We start from the raw sequence: 8,475 nt of genomic DNA on the forward strand, positions 1-8,475 counted from the left end.
GTCGTACCTTTATTGTATTGCAATAAAAAATTCAATAAAATAATATGAATGACTCGCTATTCACCGGGTTTCCGGGCAATAATCCTAAGATTCTGTGGGAAAGGTGGCCGAGTGGTTCAAGGCGTAGCACTGGAACTGCTATGTAGGCTTTTGCTTACCGAGGGTTCGAATCCCTCTCTTTCCGTACCTTGACCTACACCTAATTTACCAACGTTACCAACCACAATGTATCAAATAACAATGGATACCATTATTCCAAGAGTAGGGCCTTTGCTTTCTAGTGATTCTCTATTGCCAATTACTGTGGTAGATAAAATATCGGATCGGAAAGGGTGGACAAGGAATGAGAATCTGACCGCGGATCCACTTGGGATACGAAAAGGATACGAAAATGGGGGAAAATCCGGATTAAATCCCTTAACTTAGTTCTATTTACTTTGTTTGGTGAAACAGGGTAGACAAAATTGTATTGTCCAAAGCTTAATTATTTTATTTTAATTAAGTTTAAGTCTGACGGGAATAATATTCCACGACTAGTAATTCATTGATTTTTAAGCCGATCCATTTACTATCTATTATTTGATTTACTATTCCTTTATATTGGAATGAGTCAAGAGTCAAATGTTTTGGCAATTCCTCGCGGGGAGATGAATCCACATAATTTTGAATCAGAGCTCTGGATCTTTGTTCATCTCTCGTAGTAATAATATCTCGGGGTTTACACCGATAACTTGGGATATCTACTATACGACCATTAACTAAAATATGTCTATGGTTAACTAGTTGTCTAGCTCCAGGAATGGTCGAAGCCATACCCAATCGAAAAAGGATGTTATCCAAACGCATTTCAAGTAGTTGTAGTAAAACTTGACCTGTTGACCCTTTGGCTTTCCCAGCGATACGAACATATCTAAGCAATTGCCGCTCTGTCAGACCATAATGAAAACGCAATTTTTGTTTTTCTTCTAGACGAATACGATATTGAGATCTTTTCCCGGAACGCGGTTGGTTTCTAAGATCACTTCCGGATCTAGGTCTTTTACTAGTGAGTCCCGGTAAAGCCCCCAGACGGCGTATTTTTTTGAAACGAGGCCCTCGGTAACGAGACATAAAGACTCCTTATTTTATTGAAATTGGATTTCACAGAATAAAAAAATTAAGACTGAACTAAACGATAAACGAAGCTAAACTCGCTGAAATACTATAAAGAAGAATGAGATGAATTGTCTCAATAACCAGATTATTTTATATAGTTATATATAGGAAGTTAAGTATCCCTTTCTTGTTCTGTAGAGATCTAACAGCTTCAATCCATTTTTTATTCTTTTTTATTCATAGTTGGGAGTTCCCGTAACATACTATGTTGACCCGACATTTGGAGAAAATTGAAAAGTCTTTTCAATTTCTCTTGATCTCAAGGAGACATTATCAATATCAATATCAATCATGGAAAAAATCGAATAAATGGAAAAGCCGGCTATCGGAATCGAACCGATGACCATCGCATTACAAATGCGATGCTCTAACCCCTGAGCTAAGCGGGCTCACATAACAGAAATAGTGCATAGGATTTCGGGAAACTACTGGGACTTAGCTATTAGTAATTAGCTATTTATTTATTTTTTTATTTTATTTATCTATTTATTTATCTATTATTAATATCTATTATTAATAATTAATATAATTATAATAAATAAATAAAGAGTAGTTTGTTTTTATTATTATTATAATTATTATTAATTATTATTATTATATATAATATATATATATATATAAATACAATTATATAAATACAAATACAATTATATAAATACAATATCAATATTATATTAATAATACAATATTAATATTAAATAGAATATAATATTAATTATGACAACATTAATATTAATAATGTAATTATTAATATTAATGTTGTTATGTAATAATAAATAATAATATAATATTAATATATTATATTATTAATATTAATTAGATTATATTATGATTATGTAATATTAGTAATATTAATTACTTAATCTTAATAAAATAAACTAAAAAATAAAAATTAGCTTAGTTATATATTCTATATATAGTTATAGAAATTTAGAAATTCTATTTATTTACACTATAGGAATTCCTATAGTATAGGAGATCCTTCCTAAGGAAAGGATAAGATAAAGGAAAGGATAAGATAAAGATAAGGCTGCAGTCCAGAGCATAATGAGACATTCCTCTGGTTTCATTCGGAAAGGGAGGGGATAAGACGATAAAAAAAGAATGAATATCGACCGTTCCAGTATTCCAAATAGCGCTAAAAAAATAAGGGGTGTAAAGACATATATATATATGTGACGTGGGATATATCCATCCATATTGAATTGCGGATACATCAATGATAGAATCATTTCTGATTGGATCATATCAAATATGGGCCCGCCACTCCGATAGGGATGAAAGAAGCTGGTCAAGAAATATAATAGGGACACACCTCTTTGATATAGGAATAAGGGCCTGTATCTAATGAATTCAACGGCTCCAAGATAAATGAAAGAAAAGAAGGGGGGGTCACAATGTGATTTCTTTCTCATAAGGAAGAGGGAGGGGGATATGGCGAAATTGGTAGACGCTACGGACTTGATTGGATTGAGCCTTGGTATGGAAACCTACTAAGTGGTAACTTCCAAATTCAGAGAAACCCTGGAATTAAAAATGGGCAATCCTGAGCCAAATCCTGTTTTCAGAAAAAAAAAAGGATAGGTGCAGAGACTCAACGGAAGCTGTTCTAACGAATGGGGTTGACTTTACTACATTGGTAGAAGAATCCTTCTATCGAAACTCCAGAGTGGGATGACCCTAGATATGTACGTATACGTACTGAAATATCAAAGATTAATCACGACCCGAATCCATATTTTTTTTTTCTAAAAATTTCAGAATAATAATTTCAGAAGCAGAAGGAAGAATCGAATAGTCAGTGATCAAATCGACTATCACACCAGAGTCTGATAGATCTTTTTAAGGATGTCTGATAGATCTTTTTAAGGATTGATTAATCGAGTGAGACGAGAATAAAGATAGAGTCCCATTCTACATGTCAATACTGACAACAATGAAATTTATAGTAAGAGGAAAATCCGTCGACTTTAGAAATCGTGAGGGTTCAAGTCCCTCTATCCCCAATAAAAGGCCTATTTGACTCCCTAAGCATTTATCCTCTTTTTTTTTTATCAGTGGTTCAAAATTAGATATGTTTTTCACTTACTCTACTCTTTCACAAATGGATCCGGCCAGAAATCTTTCTCTCTTCTCACTGTGATAGATATGATATACGTACAAATGCCCATCCATATATGGATGGGCAAAGAATCTCCATTACGGAACCTTTCACAGTTCATATCATTACTCTTACACTTACATTTACAAAGTCTCCTTTTTGAAGATCCAACAAATTACCGACTTTATTTAGGTAAGTTAATGCTTTTTGAGTCCCTTTCATTGACATAGGCCCAAGCTTTCTTTTTCTTTTAGTAGGATCATGCATCGAGAATGGTCGGGATAGCTCAGCTGGTAGAGCAGAGGACTGAAAATCCTCGTGTCACCAGTTCAAATCTGGTTCCTGGCACGTGGTTAATGTATCGAATAGATAAGATACTCATACAAATAAATCAATAGAGTCAGAACCCATATTAATATTATTTAATATTATATGCGTTAATAGTCCAGAGCATAATACATATTTATCCATCTACATCTAGATGTATAGATAGACGCCTCCGTCTTGTAGATGGGTAAAAAACGAGTAGATGGGTAAAGATATGAGTAAAGAAAATAATTGGATTCCGTTCCCTCCTCTTTTTTGTTTGTTTGTTCATACTGTATCTCTTCCCGCACAAAAAGAATGTTAATACTTCATACATATCCGAAGTCGAAGTTAGTTGGTCGAAAACCCTAAAAGACTAGTCTGGAGGAGTTGAAGGATAGGAAAAGGCAGGGTTCATTTCAGAGACAGTCCAAAAAATCCGATCCTTTTTTATTTTATTTAATTTCTGAATTTTTCTTTTTTTATTTCAGAATTTACGATTTTATTTCATATTCTATTTCTTCACTTTCCCATTTATTCACTCCCTTCTATGCAGCTTTCCGTGGCCCCATCTAAGCGATGCGCGCGGTACAAAGTTCATGGTGCAGAACTCTTTTGATTCATCCTACAGGCTCTGCTCATCTGAAATGGGACTCTTCAAAATTTGAGAATCTAAATGAAGCTTCTTTAGCAGCCCATCCATAGTACGAATGAAAGGCCAGTTACTCCGTTTCATCTAGAACAGAACGTAAAAAGATTCCTTGAATATCTGGAGTCGTATAAGTGAAGATTAGTTTCTTATCATTCATCTTATCATTCAATGAGCATCTTGTATTTCATAGAAATTGGGGGTAATATAATCCTTACGTAAAGGCCAGCCTAGCCAACTTTCGGGCATCAAGATACGTTTCAGGCGTGGATGATTCTCATAAGCGATTCCCAACATATCATAGGATTCCCGCTCTTGAAAGTCTGCGCTTTTCCAAATCCAGAAAACAGACGGGATTCTAGGATTCGTCCTTGGGGCAAATACTTTTATGCATACCTCTTCGGGTTGATCCACACCATACTGTATTCTCGTAAGATGATACACGCTAGCTAACAATCCGCCTGGTGCTACATCATAGGCACACTGGGAACGTAGATAATTGTAACCATATACATATGAAATGACAGCAATGGAGTACCAATCCTCGGGTTTTATTTGTAAAGTCTCTATTCCTTGGTAATCGAAGCCCAAAGATCTATGAACTAGCTCATGCTTGACTAGCCAAGCGGATAAACGACCCTGCATCTTCTTGATCTCTCCCACATTTGTATGAGTATTTCAAATTGCCGATGAAATTTATGAAGATTGACCCACTGCTTGTTATCCTGGACAACACAAAAGCATCCTGCCTTTCCTAATTCAATAATTCGTGGGAAGACACTGAACTTTTGTATTTGAAAAATGCTTCAGAAGGTATCTCTGAAGTAGATGGGGACTGGTAGAGTAATCCTTGATCATAATTTCCAGTATGAGTACTTCGCTCAACATGAAACTTGTGATTGGTAGTAAAATATCGATTTTCCTGTTGAGACCCAATTCTATCTTCATAGATTTCTCGAGAGACTTTCTTACGAAGTTTCGTTATAGCATCCATAATTGCCTCTGGTTTGGGTGGGCAGCCCGGCAAATAGACATCCACAGGAATTAGCTTATCGACTCCCCGAACGGTACTATAAGAATCGGTACTAAACATCCCCCCTGTAATGGTACAAGCTCCCATAGCAATGACATATTTCGGTTCAGGCATTTGCTCATATAATCTCACTAAAGAAGGAGCCATTTTCATTGTTACCGTGCCGGCTGTTAAAATTAGGTCCGCCTGCCTAGGACTTGATCTTGGTACCAGCCCATAACGATCAAAGTCGAATCGAGATCCTATTAATGAAGCAAACTCAATGAAGCAACAACTGGTACCGTAGAGAAGTGGCCATAAACTGGAGAGTCTTGACCAATTCGAGAGGTCATTCGGTGTAGTTGAAATAACTGAATTTTGGGCTGTTCGGTCAAGTAACGGAAATTCAATAGAATTCATAACTGTCTCAATGTAACCTTTTCCTTCTTTTTTATTGTCTGAGGATTCAGGGGTTAAGACCATTCCAATGCTCCTTTTCGCCATGCATAAACTGAACCAACAATTAGGATAAGCACGAAAATGAAAGCTTCTATAAATACGGATAGACCCAATACATCGAAACTCATTGCCCATGGATAAAGAAAGACCGTTTCAACATCAAAAACAACAAAAACTAGAGCAAACATGTAATAGCGGATTCGGAATTGTAACCAAGCATCCCCCATTGGTTCTATACCCGATTCATAACTGGAGAGCTTCTCCGGTCCTTCACTAATCGGGGCTAAAACTCCGGAAATAAAAAATGCCAAAATAGGAATAACACTTGATATTATCAGAAATGCCCAAAAAATATCATATTCGTGAAGCAGAAACATAGATGCACTCCTATTAATGTGGAATATACCGAATTAGTCAATTCGAATTTTAATTGTCAATTTATTCATAACTATTTAGTCGAAACACCAATTAGGGTGGAACCACGTAGTTTCATTTGTTTGCTATGAATCATGTCTCGTTTCAAGATTCATCCAACGGAATCCCACTTACATTTACTTCGATTCCATTCAGGATGTAGACATATTATGTTTTTATACAAAAAAACTCTCTCACTTTGTTTTGTTTCGGATTTTCTTAAAATAAAAAAGTAATTAAAGACTATTTGAAATAATATGAAAATAATATGAATATTATTTCTATTCATAAAATCATAAAAAAAAAATATTAAATATAAATATATAACATAACAATGTTATATTAATATATTAATTAATATTTAAATTAACAGAAAATTCAAAATATGAAATTGAATTAATATTTAATATAATATAAATATATATTATATCAAATTTCTAATATAATTTGAATAATAATAGAATAAAAATTCTAATAAATAATAAGCCTGGCTTGGGTAAATTTTTCTCTCTTTTTTTTTTTTCTTTTATAATATCACAACACAAATAGTCAGATGTAGTAGAATGCCTAGGGATTTCTATCTTAGGATTTATGGTATATTCCACTTGGTTTGTGTTGATGTATTCTTTTCATTAGGGTCTGGTTAGAGGATCGTCATTCTGTCTATTGATTCGATACAGATACGGAAATAGAATGCATCGGCCAATTAGATTCTCTCCCTTTGTCCCAAATTTATACTTAATTGATTTGATTCAATCTGTTAAATTGTGAGAAATCCTTCCATATTTCCATATAAACTTCCATATTTCCATATAAATAGATATATAACAACTCATGGATTCCTATACCAAATTATAGACTTTTGACTTGTACTCCCTACCCCCGATGGTCCCCCTAGAGAGAATAAAGAATCGAGTTATTTAATTAGACTTAGAATAGAAGTCTTGAAGAAGTCATTCCATTTCGGACCAATTTCTAGGACTCAAAATCGCGATTTGAAATGATTTGAAATACTTGTTAATAACATCTGATAAGACTACCCAAGGGGTTAGGTTTCGTGACAATAAAAAGGTTTGTTTCCTTTGAAGTAAACCTACACAATGGAGTGTACCACAGTCGTAGAATCGGCTGAATCATAAATGATCCGCATAAGATACTTCTAATGGAATCAGGCGTTGTTGAACGATTCGACAGACCAAATCCAAAAATAGACTCATAGAAATAGAAGAGGGTGCAAACGTTGATACGTTTAGGTTATAGGTTAGCGTCCATTTTTTATCTCTGAAACAATGCACTGCATTGGAGTTATTGTGGAACAACAAAGCGATGAGTCAGAAGGATCCCCAGCCCGTGCAAGTTCAAACAGGCCCCCAATCTTCTTGCTTGCATAAAGTCTGTATCGGAAGGAAGGACCAGTAGAATTGGAATGATGAACAATTGAATTAGATTAGGTTGGAATAAAAAAAAAATAAGTATTGTGCAGAAACAGAAGACTACTTGCTTTGCCAACCCACCGCGCGGGCCAGCCACAAGCACTAATGTGAGAAAATGAGAGCTACACAAAAATGTCAAAATGACACGGATGTCAAAATATATAGGGCTATACGGACTCGAACCGTAGACCTTCTCGGTAAAACAGATCAAACTGAGTATTATCTAAATGATTCGAACTGTTTCAAAGACCCAACATGCATTTTTTTTGCATTGGGCTCTTTCGTTAACTGATATAAGAATCGGCTAGTCCACCATACTTTTTCTTGACAGGAAGATAACGAGATGGTTCCACGTGCTCTGATTCATTTTTTGTATTCTGATCCAGGAGCAATACCAAAGTGTTTTCAAAGAAGGATTGCCTTGACGTAGGTCTGCCTCCGGCCTAGATCAACCTAAGTTAGGTTGAGTCTCTATCGCTCCGCTCAAAGAGTCAAATATGATACTTCATACACCTTAAAGCTCATAGGGCGAAAAGAGGTTATGTTATTTTGAGGTCCTTATACCCATTATGCCTAGCATTGAATAGACTAGGTATTCACCTTATCAATTATCAAATCAATGATGGGTTCTATTTTAAATTGGTACCTGAATCGGACCGAACCAAAGATTTGTCAGGCTATTGTTCTCTTGTTCCCTCGAATCCATGGAGTAAGACACCGATTTATCAATAAGATCAATTCTGTTGATTGCATGATGAACTCCCCTGAAAAAGCATTGGCGCGCGTGTAAACGAGGTGCTCTACCTAACTGAGCTATAGCCCTTGTCATAGATATCTTAACATCTAGATAATATCTTGTCAAGATGGATATTCTATGGTCCCATATGATAGCTCTCTGACCCCTTTACTGACAAAGATTGGTATTGCTTAGAAGTAGTATTCCATC

At 35.2% G+C, this 8,475-nt stretch overlaps 3 non-coding genes across 3 annotated transcripts; 2 read left to right on the top strand and 1 right to left on the bottom strand.

Annotated features, from left to right (window-relative positions):
- Positions 1 to 97: 97 nt before the first annotated feature.
- On the top strand, positions 98 to 184 carry TRNAS-GGA (transfer RNA serine (anticodon GGA)). Its single transcript has one exon. It is a non-coding gene; the product is annotated as a tRNA-Ser (tRNA).
- A 1,287-nt stretch (positions 185 to 1,471) lies between these two features.
- TRNAT-UGU (transfer RNA threonine (anticodon UGU)) lies at positions 1,472 to 1,544 on the bottom strand. Its single transcript has one exon. It is a non-coding gene; the product is annotated as a tRNA-Thr (tRNA).
- Positions 1,545 to 3,531: 1,987 nt separating this feature from the next.
- TRNAF-GAA (transfer RNA phenylalanine (anticodon GAA)) lies at positions 3,532 to 3,604 on the top strand. Its single transcript has one exon. It is a non-coding gene; the product is annotated as a tRNA-Phe (tRNA).
- Positions 3,605 to 8,475: the final 4,871 nt, after the last annotated feature.

The sequence above is a fragment of the Aristolochia californica genome, unplaced genomic scaffold (genome assembly GCF_029961685.1).
Source record: "Aristolochia californica isolate CCGP_79_NKW_82.1479 unplaced genomic scaffold, dmAriCali1.0.hap1 SCAF_283, whole genome shotgun sequence".
Taxonomy (NCBI): Eukaryota; Viridiplantae; Streptophyta; class Magnoliopsida; order Piperales; family Aristolochiaceae; genus Aristolochia; species Aristolochia californica.